Below are 11,154 nucleotides of genomic sequence, written 5' to 3' on the forward strand. Positions count from 1 at the left end.
AATTCCTCAAGGAAAAAAAATGGGCCAGGAGGAAAAGTGGGTCAGGAGCTAATTCAGAGTGTCAGTCCCCCCCACACTCTGCAATAACAACAACAACAACTTTCCTTGTCAAGCCCTCGGAGATAAGTCTGCTGACGGTGTCCACCTCCTGCTCAGGAGACTGGATGGCCCTGCAGCAGCAGATGCCTATCACTGTGGCCCGAGGACACAGAGCCAACGGTCCGGAGAGGAGAGATGATGATACATGAGGGGAAGCAACGCAGAAGGATGTGGGGAGCAGACGCAGCCTGAGGTATGAATGGGGAAGGGTATGGATGTCGTATCTGGAGACAGAAGTGGGGGTCTGAAAGGCGAGTGCAGGGGGTTACGGGGTGCAGGCTGCGGTATGGAAGCAGGAGGACCGGGAGGGGAAACAATAGCTAATGGACGAGGAGGAAACTGCGCAGGTCATGGGAGTGCAGATCACATGCTGATAGGAGGTCGTGTTGCTGAGGGTCTCGTTTTAAAAGGCACTTAGGAGCCGTATACATACAGCCAGGTTCGGAGCTTTTAAAATAAGCATTTTAGTTGGGGAAAAAAAATCCTCAAAGACCCACTTCCTTCCTGCAGATCTTTCTGTATGGGTTTGCGGGACCACACACATGCACAAACACACACGTGTGTACAGGCAATACGCCGTTATGCGCTCATGCATGTGTCGCCAAACACACATGCCAACACATGCACACACAAAGCAGCAGAGTCTCATTGTAGACATTAGTGAAAGCTGCCAAACATAATGGTGTTTTTGCTACAATCAAACTATCATTACAGTGTTCTCATATACCGATTAACTGAACATGGCTGCCATTATCACAAACATTATGAGTGTGTAGTTATAGTGGGGCATGAAGCCTGGGGAGTCATTATTGTAACAAAGTGGAACTCCACTCAGTATCTCTTTACTCTGCTTCACTGCTCTGGCTAATGTTTTGCTACAGACCCAGTAAAAGTATGTTTAGCCTGTGTGTGCACGTACAGTGTTGTTTAAGACCAACTAAATGCACTTACAGCTGCTACAACTGATCATTTCACACAAATATTGGATCAAATCAATCATAACCCACAGAGAATTGTCACTAGAGCTCTATGGAGAATTGTACTGTCTTTCAGCTTTATGTTTTGGTTTTTATGATCCTCTCTTCACTGTTATTTCCTGCCATAGCAGTGGTTAAAAAAAAGCTCAGATAAACCACTGTACCTGAACTGCTCAGCACTAAATAGCAGACAGACGACATTAGCGACTAGCTGATGATGCTATCTGCCCCAGGTCCAGGTGGAAACCAAACAAGAGCTAAAAGAATCTGACTGAACCGTTGATGTTGTTCTGTGTCTGCTGGGAGTGTGAATAGGAAACTATTAAAGGGGACATATTATGGAAATATCACTTTTTGAAGGCTCTTTAACATATATTTGGGTGTTTAGCTTATCTTCCAGCCCCCAAAATGTGAGAATTGACAAAATAAATCTGCAATGTGCAGGCTACCTAGGTTGAAATCCATGTGGTTTTATGAGCTGTTTTCGAATTTGCATAATACCACCCTTACCTGTGAGTATTAGTACCGGTAGAGGGGGTGGGGCGGGGCGAGCAGTGGCTCATTTGCATTTAAAGGGACAGGCACTGAAACCAGCCGTTCTGAACAGAGCTGTTTTGAGCGAATGAAAAGAGACGTGATGTTTGATCCAATTAAGACACCTGGGAATTATTTTAATTTGTGGAAAAGGGGCATAATATGTATCCATTAACAAAAGAATTAATTAAAGCAATCTCATTAGTGTGGCATGGACATTTATGGGGTTTCACAATATCTGGAGACACTGGGACAGTGCTACAGCAATGCCTCAATGTTTCCAATCATTTGTGACTGCACAGGACAATTGTGACCACACAACTGAATAAGTATGTTTGGCAGGAATATGTTAATGTCCTGAATGATTAAGAGGAGTGAGTACAGCAAGAATCTGACTATTATTTAAGAAAGAGTTAGGAACTTGTGAGCATGTCCTTTAAAACCTTCACTAATGTCTGATTGTTCCTGAATAGAAACAAACATATGGAAACTAATATATACTATAACTTTTAAGATTACTGTTATTCCAGGTCTCTACATGTTATTCTTTGCTCCTGTCAAACAACTTGTGGTTTTAGTACGGTGATTGTTTGGGACTTGGGTGTAAAGTTAAAGTGTGTTTATTTGGATGTTGATGCCTTAGTGAGTACATCTTGCACGTTCTTCACACATGTGACCAATACAGAGGAGGTTGAAAAAGTAGTACCATGCAGACAGCAATATGGGGAACAGTTACAGTAAAACAAATCAATGTGGAGAATACAACAATAACAAAAATAATCAGTGTGTGGGGTTGAGTTTCAGTCTGATGGTTTGGGCAGAGGAGACAGCAGAGGGCAGAAAGACAGAGGGAAAAGGAGAAGAGAGATGTGAAGCAAGAAACAGAGGGAGAGACTGGGACGACAGCCAAATCCACTTCCAGGCTTGTTAAAGCACTGCTGCACACTACTGCAATATTTACCACACACACACTGCACACACACGCGTCGCACACACACACACTGCACCGAGTTAATAAGGAACCTCTGAGCATTAAATCTTTAACATATGCAATCTGGTGGGTCTGTATCACAGTTTCTTCTCTCTCTCTCTCACTCTCTCGCTCTCTCTCTCACACACACACACACACACACACACACACACACACACACACACACACACACACACACACACACACACACACACACACACACACACACACACACACACACACACACACACACACACACACACACACACACACACACACACACTTTAATAATTACAATATAAATAATAATATAAAATAAAAGTCACAATTTTTACCTTCTCAAGATTTCTTATTCAATTAATCGCAGAGCCAAATGACTTTCCTGCATCAGGTATCTTATGAATAACACGTAACACAAAGTGACAGTCGTTGACGTTTCTTCTCGCACACACAGCATATACTCACACCCACTACCTCTTACAATATTAGCAAAGGTTAAAAGGAAAGGTCAAGGAAGTGTGTGAAAATGAGAGAAAGACATTAAATGGGTTAAAAATCAGCGTGATACCACCTCCTGGAAAATGTGTGTCAGAAGTCTGGAGCCATAACTCAGCTGAATGCCTCCAGTCAGACATATTAAAAACATATTACAGACATGCAATGGACACACTAAAAGGATTCACGGGCCATAGGTTGAGATTATCCACAGCCTCCCAAAGCACTTTCTAATAATGTGTGAATTCTGATGGATTATATGTTTTTTTTATAATCCTGGACTTGAGTGAAAATGTAGAGAATGTGTGTGTTTAGTTCAGGCTGAGGTCATTTGTAGCTCGCCAGCTGCTCTAAAATAGCAGCACACATCCAAAATATCTTTGAGTGGTGATGTTTACCACAGCAGCGGCTCTGTGGCGGTGCCTTCACTCAGTCTGTCTGAAAACATGTAGAGCTGGAATGAACAGCTGGAGTCAAACTACGTCCATATGATGGATTTAAAACACACGGTAACAAAATGGAGCAAAGTGTCAAAAGCTACAAAAGCAAAATGTAAATAATGTAAAAGGAGTTTTATTCACACAAAGTCAGAAAACAAGATGGTTTGTATTTTGTTTTGGTATTATTAGTATTTCTTTTTTAACCGTAAATGTATGTGTGTATAGTGACTGTATGTTTACAGTGATGTACTGTGGAAAGTCATCAAGTCTCAGCCATCGAGTTCAGAGTCGTGTCCCAAGACCTGGAGCAAGAGCAGCAAAGTTCAACTCAACCTAATATCTGTTTTCCACATCTAACCCATTCATCTCGGAGGCATCATTGATTTGAAGCCTGTCATAGCGCATCTGCTTCAACACTGATGCGTCTCTCCCTGCTGCCTGAGCACTGTGATTAGCTGCAATCACGTAATTCAAGATTCCTCTATTGCCATTCAAGTGAGATGAGTGAGAATGCGCGAGTATGATTAAAAGGCATTAGACAGATCAAATAAATAACTTGGGTGCCCTAGATATTGCACATGAAATTGTTAAGTCTTGCACAGCATTAAAGTCTAGCGTGCGTGGTGCATATGAGTCATGGCTGCACCTATAATCAGGGGTGGATTATTTTATTATGAAGTCAAAATATGAGATTCAAACAAGAATGCAGAAACAACTTGCTGCAGTTATCAGTGGCAACAGAGTCAAAGTGGAGCCACTGGATACACGAGTCAGACTCAGGTCATCTGCCCACACCTCAGGTTATGATTATCACTTCTCATGTGAACAGACTGCGCTGTGTTGAAGCTGCTGTCACTGTCCCGGGGGATGTGTGTGCAGATGGAGGCATTGTTTGGATGCTGCAGTGTAGCTGTAGTGTAGCTGTAGTGTAGCCTCTGTTATGATATAGTGAGTAGTAGAAATGTTTAGTCATCTGCTGGCGGTGCACGTGGCTCCTGGTTATTTTAGGTGAGTCATTTGTTGCGCAGCATCTCACTGCGTGTTGTGTACGTGTAAGAATCAGGAAGGCATCGTATATCTTCCAAGTGAGTCTTTTCAGCGATGTAAAGATAGAATTACACATGGTCTCCTGCACATAGTATAAATACATTGAAGTGTCTTGACTGGAAGATTGTATATTCCCTGACAGAGAAAAAATATGTTACTTTTTACATTTTACGAAGTGCTGCATGTTTCTTTTTTAATGGCATAATGAATTTGGTCTGACAACTAACATTTTGATCATCATCATACAATCTCCTGAGGTTATAGCTTCACCAGGTTCATTATTTACAAATGCTCCAGGACGCTCCCAGTTTAATGTACAATAAAATACATGTAAATCAAGTTAATGTTCTCTAATTTGCCTCTGCTGATTTGGACTGGGCACAGTTTGACTGAGGTATGAGACAGCACAGGCACTGTGGGAGTGACCAGTAAGATTAAGAGATCATTAAAATGCCAACAAACTTGAGATCAAATAAAGCATTTAAGCATCTATAGAAAAATACTCATCTGTTATTACACATTAATTCTCCAGAAAAAAATGTATTGAAAATAAATCCTCTCATCTTTGCAGGGATTAAAACATGTTCCTCAGTCGCCTGAGGGCAGATTTCGTTTTATAAACCAAATACCGTCTCGGCATGCATTCCCTTTTCCCACACACTCACACACCCACAAAAAAAAAGAAGCCACACTGAAGAATCACATCAAAGAAGTGTGATTAGAAAAATTTGGCAAGATAAGAATAAGACGACCCCTGCACACAACAGGTATGAATTCCAGGTTTATCAGGCAGAGGGAGCAGAGTGAATGTCAACTATGTGCACTGAGATACGTTCATATCATATCTTGTTGCTGTGCAGCTGAGACACAGACCACACAGGCCGACAAACACTGATTGATTAGACAGGATTCCTGTCAAACAGCCAAAGTGTTTCCTCATATCAGAGGAGAAAATAAACACGCTCAAGTGAGAAAACAAACCTGAAGCACCAGAGTCCAAACACTGAAACTAATCTACCGGTTCCCTCCTTCCTCAGTGCTGCCGTGTTTGGATGAAATGTGTCTTACAATTGCGCACGTACACACAAACACACACACTCTCACTCTCGTCGCATGACCTCTGACCTCCCTGCAGCTCTCTGGGGCCTCATTACCCCCCCGACCCTCCTACTGCACCTCTCATTGACAGTAACGTGACCCCTGTTGAAGATGGACACCCCGACTCTTACGGCATGTACGCACACATACACGCAAGCATGCAGACAAAACATACAAAAATAAACAATCCCGCTGCGCAGCGAATGCAACCCTGTCGCCAAGACATCTCCCCGGGATGCACTTAACGACAGTCGCCATGACGCCTGTGCGTGTCAATCAAAAAAGGGACGCGGTCTGGGGATAAGAGATACGGACCGGGGTCAGAGTTGGACTCATTAATCATCTTCCCAGACTCTTCTATCACACACTCTGGGAAACTTGAGTCCCGCGAGGACAAGAGAGGAAAGACAAAAAAAAAAGAAAAAAATTCAAGACCAAAGGGGGAAAATTTCATTAACGTCCCCGTTAACACATCAGATCATTTACATCAGAAAAGCTTTGTTTTTGTTCTGCTGGAGGAGGAGATAAGCTTCTGTGTGTTATCATTCAGCAAATTCCACCAAGTCATGACTTCAAAGCACAAAGCGTTTGTGTGTTTTTCTTTTCTTTTATATGAACTCACCCAAATATCTGTGTTTATGCACCTGAATATGCACGTGTTGTGTTTGTGTCCAGCCAAGGCTGTGTGTATGTGTGTGTGTGTTATAGCAGAAACAGTATATCATTACTTCTGGGTGGTTGAGGTTTGACGTTCAGACCAGGAATCCTGTGGGAGACATTCCCAGAAGTCCGGTTTTATCCCAAAGTGGGAATGCAAACAATCCAACAGCAAGGATAGTGAATGAACACAAACCTCCCCCTGACACACAAATACACACAGACAGGGATACACACTTTCGCTTAAGGGTTATCGTACCTGCTGATCCGCTGGTGATCCTCGCAGCAGCCTGAGAGGAAAAGAGAGAGAGAGAGATGGAGGAAGAAAGAAAAACACACAGTGAGTACCAAAATAAAAGAAAGAAAATATGCAAACACTTCTCATGAAGAACAGGACTTCTGGAAATTGTAAACTCAATATCAGCCAAAGACAATGACTTAGTTTCCGTGATTCGCAGCTCCACTGGGAAAATGACCCAAATTCTAAATCTGGTTCAAGATTTCCTCAGTGTTTACGCCACACGATCATATGAAGAGCTACCAGGCCCCAACAGCTTATTTATTTGACTATTAACCACATTCAGTGGGATCAGCTGAAAAAAAAATACATGTGAAGAAAATGTAGTTTAACTGGGTGACATCCGCTTGATGAATGAGGCTGAAGCTCCCCCAGGAAAAACAACTTAAATCATAATAAATGGTGCAATTGAATTAGAGGAAATTGGAGAGGATATTGCATGTGTGTGTGTGTGCGTGTGTGTGCGTTTGTATCCATGTGTGTGTTCTCTTGAGAGTTGGTTTGGAAAGAGAAGAAGGAGAAAAAGAGGACGTATCAGAGAAGGTCAATCAAAATAAATGATAGTACCTGATGGGAAATGAATACATAAATGAATACATAAATAACTAGGAAAGAAGAGAAAAGAGCGAAGGACAATAAGGTGGAGAAGAGCAGCTGTAACATCCAGCAAAAAACAACAACATGACTTCAAACTACACAGGAAATGAGAGCTTATAGACTCACGATCACGAGGAGTACAACACAAACACACGCATACACAAAAAATCCCAGAATGCACAGGAACTGACAAAGATCAGGGGACTTATGTCTGGCCTGGATTACTTTCCTAACCAGTGTGTGAAACGTTATCCCATCACAGATATGGCGTCATGAATGCTGCCACTGTCGCCAGGAAAACCCCACACAAACACAGAGAAGCTGGGATTCACCACACCAGCCACCTGCAGTGTTGCTACCATGTAGATTAGAAAACTCCTGGCTCCTCTCAAGGTCACTGTGTTTACTGGAAATGACCACACACACCACCACCTGTCATTTCAAGCTCAGAAAACACAAAAGCGAATGATTTACATTTAGTTTCTCAAGTCTGAAACTTCCAGTGTTTTTTGTTGTTGTTGTTATTCTAGATATTTTTTAGGCATTTTTTGCCTTTATTTGACCGGATAGTGGAAAGAGACAGGAAAGTGTGGAGAGAGACTGGGGGAAAGACACGCGGTACAGATCGACACAGTTTAGAATCGATCCGGCGATCACTGCATCATTGCCAACATGGGACGTGCTCCTAACCACTCGACCACCTAACAGCCCTCCAGTCTGCAGGAAATGACAGAACAGCTCACTCTCATGAATCTTTCATTCAGTATCAATATTTAACCAGACACAGCCCTAAAATTATCACCACGGTATCCGTGGATACTCATCTGCAGTGGCAGGAGATAGTTGGGTTCGTCAGATGATTCCAACGACTGGTAGTTAACTACTGCAGCGGTGATAACTCATCCTGAGTGTGACCAGACTCAGCAGCAAACATCTCCTGAGCAGAACAAAGGTAAAGCCAGGTGACATCCTCCTGAAGTGTCTGACATCAGATCAGTAGAGCAGAATAGAGTAGAGTAAAACTTTATTCATCCCCGCAGGGAAATTCAGATGTCAGAGAGCTCCTCACAAAAAAAACAGATAACAACAGCCACACTTCCAGATTTATCCAAATGAGCACAACCTAACACAGAATAAAGACAGCACAGGGACATCCCAGTCTGCAGACCAACTGTTTCCATCTTTTACATCACTGAACGCCTGGAGGTGTAACTATGACGCACACTACACATGCTGGAAGGTTGTAAACAAATACTACATCTCCCTATTGTTCAAGCTCAGTGTTTGATCTGAATGTTGCTCTTGAAGTGAAAGATGGAAAGTGAAGAGTGGAACAGCAGCAGACACTGTAACACAAGGAAGAAAACAACCATCAAATAATTTAACTACTGAGACTCTTCCACGAATTCCTGTGACACAAAATATGCTCTAAATTTAGAGAATCAGCTACATGTGTGTGTGTGTGTGTGTGTGTGTGTGTGTGTGTGTGTGTGTGTGTGTGTGGGTGTGAGTGTGTCCATGTCAGTTTGGACAGCTGTACTTTATCAGTCACGGTTAGGCGAAAAATAAACCCACTCCTTGGCATCAGTCTGATCCCACGGCCCCTGCTGCTCTCTACCTACCTACACACACACACACACATGCACACACGCACATACACACACACCTAATAATCCTGACACTTCAGGATCAACTACACACCAACCAGAGGCATGCTCCTCTTACTCCTCAGAACCAGGAGCCTCTGTTGAGAAACAAAGAGATCTGGCTCCTCACGTCTCCCTGCCCACTCAGTCTCTATAGATCAAAACATTTATTCTAGTTTTTCTTGTCTTGAACATGAAGTGTGAGGCATGTAGGTTAAACTGAGACATATTTGATTTAATTTTTTAGATTTCTGTGGCTCATATAGTTGTTTAATATGAATATTTCAATCTGTACAGTACACGCTGGTTAAATGCTCCTAATACATACTTACATTTAAGAAATAATAGACTTTTACTTTTCAACTAAATTCAACCCATTTGACTCATTTCCAAATGCTTTACATCAGAAATCTTGTTCTGTTTCATGTAAATGTCTGAAAATAAGATAAATTGTTCCACACCACACTTTTTGTTAATGTAATCAATTATCACCATTTTCATTGAATTTTGTGAATTTCATGAATGTGTAGTCTCTGTTGTCTTCACTTCACTACAATAAGGTGATATGTCTCTCAGTCCAAAAGAAAGCGTAAGAGTCAAGGTAACGAGTGAGCCTGACCTAAAAGATATAATGCAGTTATTGTGTAATTATTTTATACTCTATAATAAATAATCAACAAAGATCAGGTCCATTTAGATTTTCATACTCAACAGGAGGTTTTAACACAGAAGTCTAAAACTCTTCTCCTCTTCAGTTTGACATTATATAAATATTGAGAAATATTTAGTGGTCTGACCACTTTCTAGCTTTCCCTGGTGCTTTCACAAATATATCTTGGCAAACTACTATTTTCAAGATGAAAAATAAACTTAACTTTTAAGACACCATTGATAAAAAGACTTCATAGTGCTGACATCTAATGAGACTACACGCCAACAGATCCACATTCGTCATTAATGAGCAAACTCCCTGTTGATGATGGCTACAGTACACTGGGTTGATGGATTTTTGAAGCTAGCTTCCAGTTAAACCGTCTCACTGTTTCCCTGCCGTCATCTGTCTGACTGTACCTGTGGAGCTGTGTATGTGTGTATATGTGTATGTGTGTGTGTGTGTGTGTGTGTGTGTGTGTATGTGTGTGTGTGTGTGTGTGTGTGTGTTTTTATTTGTGGTGGGTTTTGTTGTTTGCCGCAGTGCTGACTCAGAAACAGGTGACCTTGCATAATCCTGGATGGAGCACAGCTGTCTCATCCTTTTACTTTCACCTTATTTACACAACAGCGGGAAACATGCAGACTGTACAGAAGCCCAGAGAGAGAGAGAGAGAGGGGTGGGGGGGGGCGGGGGGGCACATGAAAGGGAGGAAGGAACAGAGGATTTTACAGAAAAAGTCAAAAGAGAAAATGAAGAAAACATTTGCTTTTCCACTTTTCAGGGAGTCGCTTTGAGCTGACATGAAATACAACAAGGCAGTGCAAAGGGGAATGAGAGATCCATGTGTTTAGGAAGAGAGAGGCGGCTATGACGCGGCAAAAATAAAATCCTCATTCTTTTAGCAGAGGCTGCCTCAGAGAGCAACAGTTCACCGACCGCGATTACACAGCACACAACAGGCCGCAGCCTTCGCGTTCGACTCAAAGGCGGTTCAAATCGAGTTTGGCAGACATCAAAACATTTCCTCAGACGATCAACTGATCAACTTATATCAATCAGACGTGCCTCTGAAGCTCCTGTCTGCAGGGTCAGCTGCAAAGTGTTAGACACTGGTTCAGCTCCAAACCAGCGTGAACACACTTTTCAAAGACCGCAGGTTTCAACTCGATCTGAGAGCTGATCAAAGTCGTGGACGTCATCGAATCTGCTTGAGACGGTGAGCTGATGTTCTGAGTGAACTCTGGGCCGCAGTGGTTTCACCGTGACGTCCAGACAAACACAGAGGTTAAACTGCTACAGCTACAGTTATGCAGCGAGGCTCACCCTGGCCCGTCGGGCGTGGAGATGTGCGGGGGACGAGAGGGACGAGCGGGTCAGAGGTCTGCTGCGGGTCAGAGGTCGCGAGTGCCGTCTGGTCAGTGGCTCAGGTTTGTCTGGAGCTCTGGAGGCTCCCTGGTCCTGGATCAGGCCTCGGCTCACCGTCCTGCTCACAGCAGGAGGAGCACCCTGGGGGGACAGACAGAGACGTGTTAGTCAAATGTGGGACAGACAAGGTGAAAACTGTTCTTTGTCTGAGAGAGAGAGAGACAACACAGTGACCACAGGTTTTACTCAGGAGCTTTTTTTGGAGACGTGATCACT

This window comes from Trachurus trachurus, assembly GCF_905171665.1.
Source record: "Trachurus trachurus genome assembly, chromosome: 14".
NCBI classification, from domain to species: Eukaryota; Metazoa; Chordata; class Actinopteri; order Carangiformes; family Carangidae; genus Trachurus; species Trachurus trachurus.